At 40.5% G+C, this 12,812-nt stretch overlaps 1 long non-coding RNA gene across 1 annotated transcript in view; it reads right to left on the reverse strand.

Moving 5' to 3' along the window:
- Nucleotides 1-3,527: 3,527 nt before the first annotated feature.
- LOC108499994 overlaps nt 3,528-12,812 on the reverse strand; it is a 10,876-nt gene continuing 1,591 nt past the window's right edge. The window contains exon 3 of the long non-coding RNA XR_001875734.1: nt 3,528-3,782. This is a non-coding gene — a long non-coding RNA (uncharacterized LOC108499994). The remainder of the gene's footprint in view (nt 3,783-12,812) is intronic.

Here is a 12,812-nt window from a genome sequence, read left to right on the forward strand (position 1 = left end):
TGTGATTCATTTTACCTCCCATGATGTTAAGTGATCATGCTAGCACCTGTCTCCAGGGAGTCATGGAATCTATGACATGCCTCTTTCAGCTTTTTCTGGAGCTGCAGACAGTAGAGAGGCAAATATGAAGGGTCTTCTGGATGTATGGGACCTTGTCTTGTTAGGATGTGCCATATCCCTCCCTCCTCAGCCTCAGGTGTGAGTGGAGAGAGAGGCCAGGCAGTGGAATGTGTACCACAGGCCCTCTAGACTGCCTGAGGAGTGTCCCAGCCCCAACCTTCTGCCCCCCGGACATTTCTAGTGCAGGCCCTCCTGAGGGACTTGGACATTTTTGAAATCATCTGCAAATTTATATGTTGGTGTTTTGTTTTTTTTTAATGGCACATACTGTGCTAAGGTGTTTTGTTTTTCAGTCAAAGTAGTAAGTATGCTGTACTTTAGCCATATGTTTTTCTTTACTATGAAGGAGCTTAATAATGCCCTTTTCTTCGCTGTTGTTTAGAAACCTTAGAGTATATATATCGAAAAAATTGTGGAGAAGAGGTTGAGGTGCATCTTAGTTATTTATATTGTGAGGCACATATTATTCTTGAGAGCTGTCTCTCCCATGGCAACATGGCTCTCCAGAGCTGCTTGGGGCGCAAGGCAGTAGAAGGCATTCTGGGAAAGACGTGGAGACTTATGCACGCACACACACACAGATCCTACCCCTGGGCAAGCATATCTAAATCGCAGCATGTGCTGGGGATGTAGAGGGTCTGCAGGTCTCACACCCTTCTGCCTCCCATGCAGTGTGACTGTCAGTACCAGCAAACCCACCAGCTGAATGGTCCTTTTCCACTGCTGGGTGGAAAGATGAGGATGGTGCAGGAATCTGGAGAACTGAAAGTCATGGTGGGCCCTCAGATAGATGGTGGTGGCAGTGGAGTGCTGGGTTGGCTGCTTGGATAAGCTGAACATATGGAAGAGGAGCCCAACAGGAAAGATTTAGGTCAAAAAGATGCTTTTTCAAAGCTGACATATTTTCTCAGTTTTTTTCTCAACAACCTCTCCCTTTCTCTCTGTCTTTGGACAACTGTCTTGTGTTTCTCAGAATGTAAGCCTAGAGTACACCTCTTTTTTTTTTTTTTTAGCATTGTCAATGTTGCCACCATTATCTTCAGACCAAACAAATGATAGCAAAAGGCAGAATCAGTCACCAAGCTCCTTTTATCCTAGGTTCAGTCTCCTGAAATTACAGTAGAAGAGTTAAATTAATGCAGCTGATCTCCTGAAAGGAACCACTAGAAGGGAATTGGTAAGTATATGTGTTAGTGAAACCTGACAGGAGAAACGATCTGCAAAAATCTTGCTGCATAATTTCCAAAGCCCTTACAAGTGTGTGTGAATATATTTAAATTTTATTTTTTGACATTATAAACAGAAAGAAAATAAATGCAAAGAGTGACGTTAACCTGAATAACACCTAGCATTGATAGCCAGAGGGAAAAGAATAAAATTAGGATATCAAATCTAAATTAAAATATTAAAAATCTAAATTTAAAATATGTCTTATCAGGAGCAGGGGAACTTGCCTATAATGGCTTATGTTTCAGTCTGTTATACAGAGTAAGTTCAACTTGACCATTTATGAATAGCTAATTATTTTCCAATATGATGACTGCTCTTTAGACATCACATTTGCATATGATTCTTCCACTTGTTATTTTTACTACTGCTCCTTTAAAAAATAATTAACACAGATAAATCAAGCAGACAGATTAATATAATAAATTCACTAGCAGATGAAGTAATTGTTTTCAAAATGATTGTAGCAAAATTAGGTTTTCTTTATTTTTCTGCAGGGTTTTACAGATGGAAGAGGCCAAATATTTAGACATGGTTTGTACATGGGTATATCTGTTGTATATCTGCATATCTGTCCCACCTACATTTGTAAAGAGAATATATACTTTCCCCCCCTCTATTAACTGAAGAAATAGAAACATAAATAGAAACTGTCATAAGACCATGTAAAAATGAAACACAGAGGAGTTACTGGACAACTATGACTTCAACTATAATTCTGTCCATCAACAAAGAATAGTTTTGAGCAAGGTATTTGATAACTATTTAGAACCATCTTATTTTTATTGAAATTTTATAAAATCCAGGAAGCTTTCTAGTCGTTTCTACTTTTGCTTATGGTACAGTGCCTGTACCAAAGTTGTTAAATCTCTAGTGAATACTGTTCTATATCTTGTTGGAAAAAATAGAATCAAAATAAAGGAAAACCAAAATGCTCAAATATATTTGGTTGAGCAGAGTGTGTACATTTTGGTGATCGAAATGGTAGGCCAAATATTATAGGGCTATAATGAGGTGAGAACAAATTTTGACACAAATTAAACTTAACCCAAATTAAAATGGCCATGAACAATAGGCAAACAACTAGCAGAAAATACTGCTTTTTTCCAAGGCAATAGGTGGCAGATATGGCATGCAGCATGCCATGGGCTAGGATCGTTATCTTCTGGATTGTTTGGAAGCAGGTGCACACAATCCGTTGGGGACGAGGGGGTGAATGATTGTGTTTGTCACTGCTGACTTGCATGGTGACTGAATTAGGTAAATAGTCTTCCGGACTAACCTCTTCAGGTGTCTGGAGATCAAAGAATGAGAATAATTTAGCTTGGAAAAGACCTCTAAGGTCATCGAGTCCAATCATTAACTCAACACCACTGTGTTCATCACTAAACCATATCCCTAAGTGACACTCCTATGTGTCTCGACACCTCCGGATCACAATCCATATCTTGCCTGGCTTGAATCACTTCTGGTAGTGCCGGCTGCTCTCACTGATGAGGCCATGCAGGTACACAGTGAGGGTGCCCACGTCAGTCAGATAGAGCAACTCTGCAATAATGCACACCCTCAAGCCCTGGTCTATCACTGCCTGTGGGTTGCTTGTCTTATAGAACAGAGTGGGGATTAAACCTTTGTAATGACCTCTGAGGAGCAGCAAAGAGAAACAGTTTCTGGCCCTGAACGTTTCACTTTCACTTTATTTATTGGTTTTGCAGCTGTTTTTGAAAGAAGGGGAAAAATTATCATGGGGCATTAAAGGTGAAATATCTAAATTTCCCTCTTTTTGGTGTGTAAAAAGAGGCTTTAGCATTTAAATAACTGAGCTATATGGATAATCTACTTTGAACTTTAAATTAGTTAAAAATATAATAAAGGATTATAAAATAATTGTTGTATTAGAATTACAGGGCATGAACATCAGCACAAAGAGACGTTTCCAGACACTACTCATGCACACCCAGCAAACACATGCATTGGAGAACCCCTTTTCCACACATGCGTTTTCACCACTGTGGCACTTTCCCCAGGCGCATTCCTGGGGTAGCACACAGCAGGAGAGGATGCTGTCACACAGAGTTGTTGCTAGTTTTTGAAAATATCTCAAGCACTTGTACTTGGAGGAAGAAAAAGCTGACAACCTTACATTCCCAAGCTTTTTTTTTTTTTTTTAATTCTTCCATATTAATTTTTTTAAGAAACATTCCATTTTGAAGTCCCCTATCCAGATTTTTCTTTTTCTTGCTTTCTCCACTATCTCTCTGTGTCATAATGTAAGAAACATCTTCAGGGTTTGCTACTAATTAACTGTGGCCTGTTTAATGGCGTCACTGGGCTGTTTCTCCAGCAATAGCTTCTGGCACAAGCTGACCTTGTAATTTTCCAGACACAATGTTTCCTCAGTTTGTGTGGAAAAACCCAGGAAAACAAAACAGCACCTGCAAAGAACAAATATAACTGCAGTTTACTGTAGCCTTTCAGTACAGAGCCGTGAAAACCTTACTAAACCATCCATAAGCCTCCACTAGGTACTGAGGCCTTTCCACTAACAATTTATCATTCCTATCATAGCTGTCTTTCATCCTTCCTGTTCACCTTCCTGTTCACCTCCCTGTCCACCTCCCTGCTAACCCATGTCTATGCATTGCAGGGCTGGTAGGCACTCAGAAAGGCTAGGGCTTTTATTTAAGCATTTTCAGCTGCTCATCTGTCACAGAAAGAAGGAAGCTTGTAATGGACCACAGGTGCACCTACCACAGTAGGGTTGGGCTTTGAAACACTTGTGCTGAAGAAGCAGTATTGATTTCAGTGGGGTTGTGCCAGGGAATAACAGCTCTGCAATAAATAGAGGTGTTTTGCTTTTCTCTGAGACCATATGGGTCAAGTTTTATCCTGAACAAGAAAAGGACAGTCTGAGTGCAGACCTGTTTTGTTTCAATTGGGGAGGAGGAGATGATTGTGCCAGGGCATGACCAGGTAGCACTTTTTCCTCCTTGCCCCATCCCCAAGGAGCCTCACAATTGCACAATATCTCACCAGCTTCAACCAGGCACTGTGGCCAAGGAGGTGGTGGAAGGAGAGTGGTCATGTAATGAAGATGTTGCTTCTCCCCACTCTCTGCCCACCTTCCGGGGCAGTGGGGCCCAGGTTGCTGGCACCTCGTATGGTTCATATATATAACCTTTATTTAGTCTCTTGGAGCCACTGATGAGTTGTAACCAGAACACAGTACTCACCTGTAGTCAGGGGCACAACATATATGCCAGCCCTACAAGGATGTGATGGGACTCTGGTCTATGCAGCATGTGAGGAGACAAAAGCTACTGTATAGAGATAAAGTAGATGTAGATGAAACGATTAAATGTAGATTAAATGCAGAAAAATTAGTATGTAAATAATCAGGAGAAATCTTTGTTTAAAGGACAAATGAGGGACAAAGGTGCTGGATTGGGCAGTGGAATGGGGGACATTGATGTCGCCTACATGTATGACTCTTTATGTTTTACCTCAGACATAATTTTGGATTACAAAGACTATAAATAGAGCATCCAGAGCAGAAAAGTACAGGAAGGAAGAGAACACCTCTAATAAATTATATCTTCAAAGGATCTGAGTAGAGGGAGTAAAACAAAAGGAAAGTTTAAAAGAAGCTTGTACTGAATATTATAAATTCACATGAGAAAAAAGGTCTTCTCTCAGTGTGGGAAGACACAAGAGTTTCAGTACTTTGTGCTTAAGTAGGGAAAAGGTCAAGACTGCTTTTACCATGTTGTGATTAAAAAATCATGTTGTTAAAATTGTATTAAATGGAACTCCTGATTTCTTGCAGCCATGGATTTAAGAGCAATTGCTTCTCATTTAGCTTGTCCAAAGGTCTATCTGCCAAGAACCTGGCATTACAGTAAACAAAAAATATTGTTTAACTTATAACAAATACAGCAATCTCATCTCAAATGCCTACAGTTGTGAGTTGTGGACAGACCAGGGACACTAGGCCTGATTTTGTGTGGGGGAGACTGGGAAATGTTTTGGATACCAGTATGATTTGTCTTGTGGTGAGTTGTTGTGGCAATCCAGATTCCCCGTGCAGGATGCAAATGGCAAAGCAAAGCAAAGTTTTTGTGCTGTCCCTTGCTGGGGACTGGGGGTGTCCTGCAGAGAGGTTCCCAACTAACCCAAGGATTCCTCTGCAGGTAGGTGCTGTTGGTGGCCCTTTGCACATGGTCTGTGAAAGCTGCTTGCCTGTTGGTTTTGCTGGGGGGCTGTGGAGAAAGGGACCTGAATGTGAATGGAAGGTGCCATAACGTGAAGACAAAATTGTGTTTTCCAGCATCCAGCCCCAGCGCTTCAAAACTCTCCTGTTTCCCTTTCTAGTAAACAGGAAGTAAAGAAGACATGCAATATAAAATCACATGCACAGAAAGGATCATGCAGTTTTTACAGTCAAATTTGAGGATGAATTACTTTTTGAGATACTGCCTGTTTAAGGATTATATTGTTAATAACCTAAATTTGACACACATTTCCCCCCCCTTTAGCCACTGCCTGCAAAGCCTCTCTGAAAATTATCTCTTATGAAGCGGTGTCATTAATGGCTTCCTGTGAGGTTTCTTTTGGAAGTGGCAGAAAGGTAAATAAAAATGAATTAATACAACATTTTGGGTTTGTAGGCAAAATATGCAAATATCTTACTGACAAAGCTTTAGTAGCATTAAAGGCTTTCAGATCCTATCCTCAGAGGCTCTGCTTGTGGAATCAGAAGCCTTTAGGCAACCTTTAACTTAGTTTATGTGTAATACACACACACACACACACGCTCTCTTTCTTTTTCCCTAATGTCCTCTTGGACCAGTTCCCTCTGGTGCAGTTTCCAGTTTCACAGTTCATGAATTTTATTTGCAATCAATAAATAAACCTATTATCAAGTTTTGTATTCTCATCATATATTGTCATTTCTCATAAACCATTTCACTGTATAAGGCAGCTTCACTGAGCACGTGCCACTCACCTTTATGGCTCAGCAGAGGGCTGTCAGGTATATGGATGGGATGTGTATGAAGATCTAATAAGATTTCAGATCTAAAAAATGCTTATGAATAAGACTGTGACAATTGATCATTGTTATCATTATTATTATTATTAATATTATCTTACTGTGTTGAGTTAGTGGTCAGCATTTTCATGCTCTTTGAGCCCTGGTCTGTGACATGTTCTTACAGTATGCAACAGAGGATTGCCTTGCAATTCTCCAGACCCACCCGTATCATCAAAGAAAATGTTATTTCTGACATATAACATCACAGCATTTCTCAGCCATTTTAGACAACTAACGAAAAGCTTTTTGCATGCCCCTTACAAGGATGTCAAGTTCCCACTGTAGCAAATTATCAGTGACGAACCCCTCCTAATAGCTCACGCAGATTTCTTTAGGCAGCATTAGTTTAGGCATGGTGTGGTGATCAGGCCCTTGGACAGTTACTGATTTGTGCCTTGGATTTTATCTATCAGCCAGACAGAGTATTAAAAGCTGGTGTCATATGCAGTTATCAAAAGATAGTATTACAAGGTCAACTGACAAATAATATTCTAAAATGAAGACTCCAATTTGCCTACTTTGCTAACCTCTGACAGTGTGTAATCTTGTACACAAATGAAAAAATTATTGTTTCAGTGACCAAAAAGGGAAGAAGCAAGCAGAGAGGGTCAAGGAAGTTGGAAGCAGGCATTCACAGTTAAGTGCACTTTCATAAGCACAGGAAAATCAGCAGTACTTGGGACTTATCCTAGTAACACTACCATCACTACTGCGAGATAGTAGAAGTGATACTATTACTACAGTACACCACGATTACTACTAATGCTAAAAAAACTGCTACTGCTAACAGCAGCAGCATCATTACTCAGCAGTACTACTAAATAGTATCACTACACACTTGCAAAGGTCTAGGATATTGTCCTGGTTTAATTTAGTTTGAAACAAATCTCCTCTTGTCTGCACTGGAACATGAATATTAGTAATGGAAATAAATGCATGTCTAAGTGGCAAAGTCTGTGTCTCATTGCAGCCCCATGAAGCCAAAGTGGTGCATATTTTGAGGTGATGCACACCATGCCATTAAAGCAATGGAAGAGTTTTTGAACTTTCTATTCTTTTTTTAAGCATGGTACTAAGCCAGTGATGAAGTTAATATTTGTGAGGTTTGGGAAAATTTCTTTCAGGATGTGATTTCTGGTCCTATGAATTTTAATATAATAAGCAACTTGATTATAATTTAGATGGCCCCAAGAATATTTAGAAATTTTGTGTGTGCCCAAACCCACCCAAGACAGTATATCCCTGACACTGGCAGCCAGGAATGATGTACAGAAGGGACAGCATGCAGAATGTGATGGCTGACCGCAAGGCAGGACTGTGGTGGAGTTCTTTGTCCTGTGCTGGGCTGCTGTGACTCTACCACTCAGTGCTCAAGCTGTCTGGATGGTGTAAGTCCATGCTTATCATGGGGAACCAGATCAGTTTTGAACTGATCATGTTTGAGCCACGATCCGAAGAAGCAGAGAAGGCAAATATCCTGCAGACACTTAATGATGAAGTTAAAGGATATCTCCTGTTTCAAATGTCAGTTCCCACTCTCTCCTCTCATGGATGCTTTCTCTGAAGTGCACTGCTGAGTCCTGTAAGTAGAAGTCATCTGCTGCAGGAGAACATGGAGCCAACACAATAATGAAAAGATACTTTTGATCCTTTACAAAATGTCACTATTTGCTCACAAAATTGTGCTGGAAATCATAAGCAAAACCTTATAGTCATGACAAATGATTTTGCTGCTGTTTTCGGTTCTCATTTTTGGTTCACTTTTTATTGTTCCTAATTTGTCTAAGATTTAACTCTACAAATTGCACACATATAGAGCAGACTTCTTACTAGTGTCAGCAAGGTCAGTGTTTCAACAGGGTATTACCATCAGAAGGGACAGTGACTATCATCTGACCTGTCACCCATGACCAGATTTGTACAGAAAAGTATTGAATAAAATTTCTGCTTGAAGGGTATGTTACATAATTTGCTGTCTGATGGAACTTTCTGTGGTGTAGACTTACTCAATAGCTGATTCTTTAAAGGTGTTAGGTTGTTAGGATTATATGTGTAACTTTATATGATACATTTGATATTAAACCATGTTTCTTTAGCTGTGGGACTCAATGTAGCTGTGGTATATCTTATGCCAATGGCAAGACTCCATGTTTTAGCTGCAGATACTAGCAATATGAGAACTCTAGCAAATAGGTTTGCCTTTTTTTTGTTTGTTTGTTTTTCTGCTTTTCTATTTGCCTAAGAAATACATGATTGTCTTAGTTTCTCTTTACTTTCTCTTCAGAACTCTTTCATCATAAAGCATGTGAGCAATCTTTTCTTCCAACCAGGGAAGACATGCTCCAACTATGTCTTTATACCCTTATAACCCTTAAGTTATGCTTCTCTTTTGACCTACTGTTTCTGCAAGTTATTTTTCTGAGCATGTCTGTACTGGCTGTTACACGGTCAAGGCCTTGAATGCATGCCAAACTGTTTGGGGGGCCTCTTTCCTATGTTTCAGTGGATGTTTGCCAGAATATGTAAGTCTGCAGCAGCACTGACTGTGCTGAACTCTTCCAGAACAACATCTCTTCCACCATACACGGACTACTACATTTCTGATTTGAAGACACAAGGGTACCATATGTGTGTACATTGGATATAAGCAATAAGCCTTCACAGGGTGTAGATTAGAAGGCTCGCTTTGGCCTTCTGCCTCATAGCACACCCAAGGTGCACAAAGGTTGGTTTCCCAAGGGATGCCCTTGACTTCCTCTGGATCTCAGTGTGCTTGATGCATATGTTGTCAAAGAAGCTCAGGACAGACTGTTGGGATTGATTGGCCCTTTATTCCCAAATTAAAGAGACCTCTATTGTGCTTACAGCATTGAGGGAGATATTTCCAGTCACTGAGGCAGAAAAGCTGGCAAAACATACTTAATTTATACCTAAACTGCTGCCAGTATTCACTGCTGAGATCCTCTTTCCTCATCCTGCTGTGCAGACTGCCATTTTCATACCTCAGCAAGCAAGCAAGGCAACATGGTGCATGATTCTACGGTGTACCTTGCAGTCCCTGAGCCCACCTCTTGTGGAGGAAAAAGTTGCTTCTCTGCCATCAGTCAGTAGTGACATGTACTCAGAACAGGCACATGTTTCATGGGAAGCAAGATGCCAAATATCTTAATGGAATATTGGGAAAATTGTTGCAGCTGACATAGCACGCATGCTCTCCAGCACCTTAGCCAAGGTGGGAGATTCTCTTGGCTTTGTAGAGGAAACAAATGCCGATGCTGTCTTTTGACATACACATTAGGCAATGCAGATACAGCTCTTCTCAGAATTTGTGAGACAACATTCTGTTGAAAATTAGGTTTTGGAATGTCTTTGTGATTTTGACTTAATCGTAAATGAGTAAAGGCAGAACCCAGTTCTCATCCTCAGCGATCACATTCGCTTCTGTAATTAAAACAGGCTAGGCAAATGCAGATAAAAGGTTTTATTCTACCCAGAGGAGTTCTGGTTGATACTTTGGGGAGGGATCTGGCCACTAATAAGTTATGGCAAACCATCAGACCTGGTACTGCTAACTTTAGTGTATCAGTGATTCCCATCTCTCATCTCCACATGAAGCAACTTTAGGTTGCATTTATGTAGCAGGCCCCCTTGGAGTCTGTGTCTTGATTTAATATCAATCTAATATAGATTGGTTAGAGGTAGTCAGCATGGATTACAAAAAGGAGGTCAGGCTTAACAATCTTGATTCATTTCTCTGAGGAAGTGACAATGAAAGTGGACAGTGATAAAGAAGGAGACATAATTTACTTGGACTTGAAAAGGCTCTCAATACAGTGCCACATAGCAGATTAATTTGTAAGGTTAGCAAGTATGGGACAATACTAAAATACTCAATTGGATATAAAATTGGCTTGGTAACAAGGCCCAGAGAGTGGCAGTAATGGTTATAGATCACACTGGGAAAATGTTATGCATCCTAGGGTGTGTGTTTGAAGACATTCTGAAGATAACAAGGATGGGCAAAGCCAAAAACAAACATGGTGGAAAAAAGAGAAAAAATACAGAAAATATGAAGGCTACAGTCTCACGGGAAGCAAATGATCATGCCAACATGTGTACTGGTTTCAGCTGGGGTAGAGTTAATTTCCTTCACAGTACTGAGTTTTGGATTTGTACTGAACAGGGGGTTGATAATACAGAGATGTCTTTGTTGTTGCTGAGCAGGGCTTACACAGAGCCAAGGTCTTTTCTGCTTTTTGTACTGCCACTCTGGCAAGGAAGTTGGGGCTGCGTGGGAGGCTGCGACATGACACAGCTGGGACAAGTGACCCAAACTGACCAAAGGGATATTCCATACCATCTGACATCCTGCTCAGTATATAAAGTGAGGGGAAGAAAGAGGAAGGGGAAGATGTTTGGATTGACTGTGTTTGTCTTCCCAAGTCACTGTTATGCACGACAGGGCCCTTCTCTCTTGGAGATAGTTGAACACCTGTATGCCCATTGGAAGCGGTGAATTAATTCCTTGTTTTGCTTTGCTTGTGTGCGTGACTTTTGCTTTCCCTGTCTGTATCTCAACCTATGAATTTTCCAGCTTTTATCCCTCTGATTCTCTCCCTGATCCTGCTGGCAGAGCAGAGAGCTAGTGGCTGCATGGGACTTGGTTGTCAGCTGGGGTGAAACCACAATAATACGCAATTGGAAATTTCAGGTAATGTCCAATGAAGAAAATTGCCTAGGAACTGAAGGGGCCTAGCCAGGCTCATGAGCTGCAGGTCTTTCAACAGAGGCAAAAGTATAACAGAGCGGCAAGGATTCTTCCTTTTAAGCAAGAAGGAGGGCAAAAATTACAGTTTGCTCCAAGTGCCAATGAGCAATAAGTGGGAGGCCTGTTCTTAGAAACCAATCTTACCCTGAAAAGTCAAAGATCCCTGGGTCCTTGCTATGAGGATGAATCGTAGCATTTAGTTTGTATTTTCAGCTCAAAATAAATCTTTAGAGAATCCTAGTTCTTTCTATTTGCTATAATTTAAGGAGACTGGACTTCCAGAACTGAAATAATTTTTTGTCACTGTCCTGCAAGATGCTATCTTACATGCTGTAATAAAGCAGAGAACTGGCTAGAAGAAAAAAATGTTGAGACCTCAGAGATTCACAGTACTGAGCAGAAATGGTTTCAGTCAATACTCACCTCCTTAAAATGTGAACATTCCCATCTCTTGGATGATATTCAGAGAGGATTTGGGAAAGCCGTACTGGTGATTCTGGTGCTGCCATCAGGTAGCACTGCTGGCAGTTCAAGAAAATACAAGCTTTGATAACCAGCAGAGTTTCCTCCTTGGAGTCCTTTGGTTTCATATTAAAGACCCAGGCAGCCAGGCCCACTCCCACAGAGCATGGGTGAGAAGGCAGTTTTTGCAGTCCTACCTGTGCCTTTGACTCACTCTCACCATGTTTTAAAGATAGGAATCTGTGGAAGGATCAGACCACGCAGCTTGGAAAAACTGGGAAAGATTTTTTAATGAAACAAAAAAGAGCTGCTCTCTTGGCCTGTGACTGGTGTGGTAGAGGATTAGAAAGGAAGCTTGATGTAACAATTAGCCGCAGACTCATTTGTCTGTGGTTCGTGCTATAGGCTCTGCTTTGTTATTTGATTACGAATATTGGATCAAAACTTTGGTCCTGAAGCCATTAAAGTCATTAGTCAAGTTCTCATTAATTTGAGCTGGACCAAGACTGGACCTTTTGTGGCTATTCAGAGGACATAGACAAACCTGTACATCAATCAAGGGTATAGACTCATTCTGCTGGGGTCATATGGTTAATACATCCTGTTCCTGTCATTTCCGCTATAAATCTGTGGATGCTTTTAAAGCAAGAGGAAAACCTGATTCCTTTCCTTTTGCCAGAAAACATTATGTTCACTTTTATTACAAACAAGACAAGGAGTCCTTTTTCTCATGAAAACTTGTAACGGGAAAGGTAATCTCAATATTTTCCATGTCTCTAGAGTCAGTGAAAGGTAATTTGAGACGAAGTGCCAGACAATAAAGTCTCCTGTCTGCAAAGCATGCAAGCATTCTCCCACTGAGTTCCCATAAGCCTTTTTTGGGTCCTGATGATTGTTTTGCCTAAGCATTAAGTCAGTACTTATTGTGCTGTTGGTGTCTACTAAAAATGCCTTATTTTCTGCATTGCATCTAATCTACACAGCTCCTAGAAAATGGGAAAAAAAATTTATAACGTCCTACACATGTAATTAAACTCATAATTATTGATTTAATTTGCATGGCTTTGGACTTGAGTCACTAAGCTAGGTTTTACTTCTGAGTATGATATTTCTAGAAATGTGGTTATTTATATGAAATAATTC

This window comes from Lepidothrix coronata, unplaced genomic scaffold (assembly GCF_001604755.1).
Source record: "Lepidothrix coronata isolate B3197 unplaced genomic scaffold, Lepidothrix_coronata-1.0 Scaffold83, whole genome shotgun sequence".
Classification (NCBI taxonomy): Eukaryota; Metazoa; Chordata; class Aves; order Passeriformes; family Pipridae; genus Lepidothrix; species Lepidothrix coronata.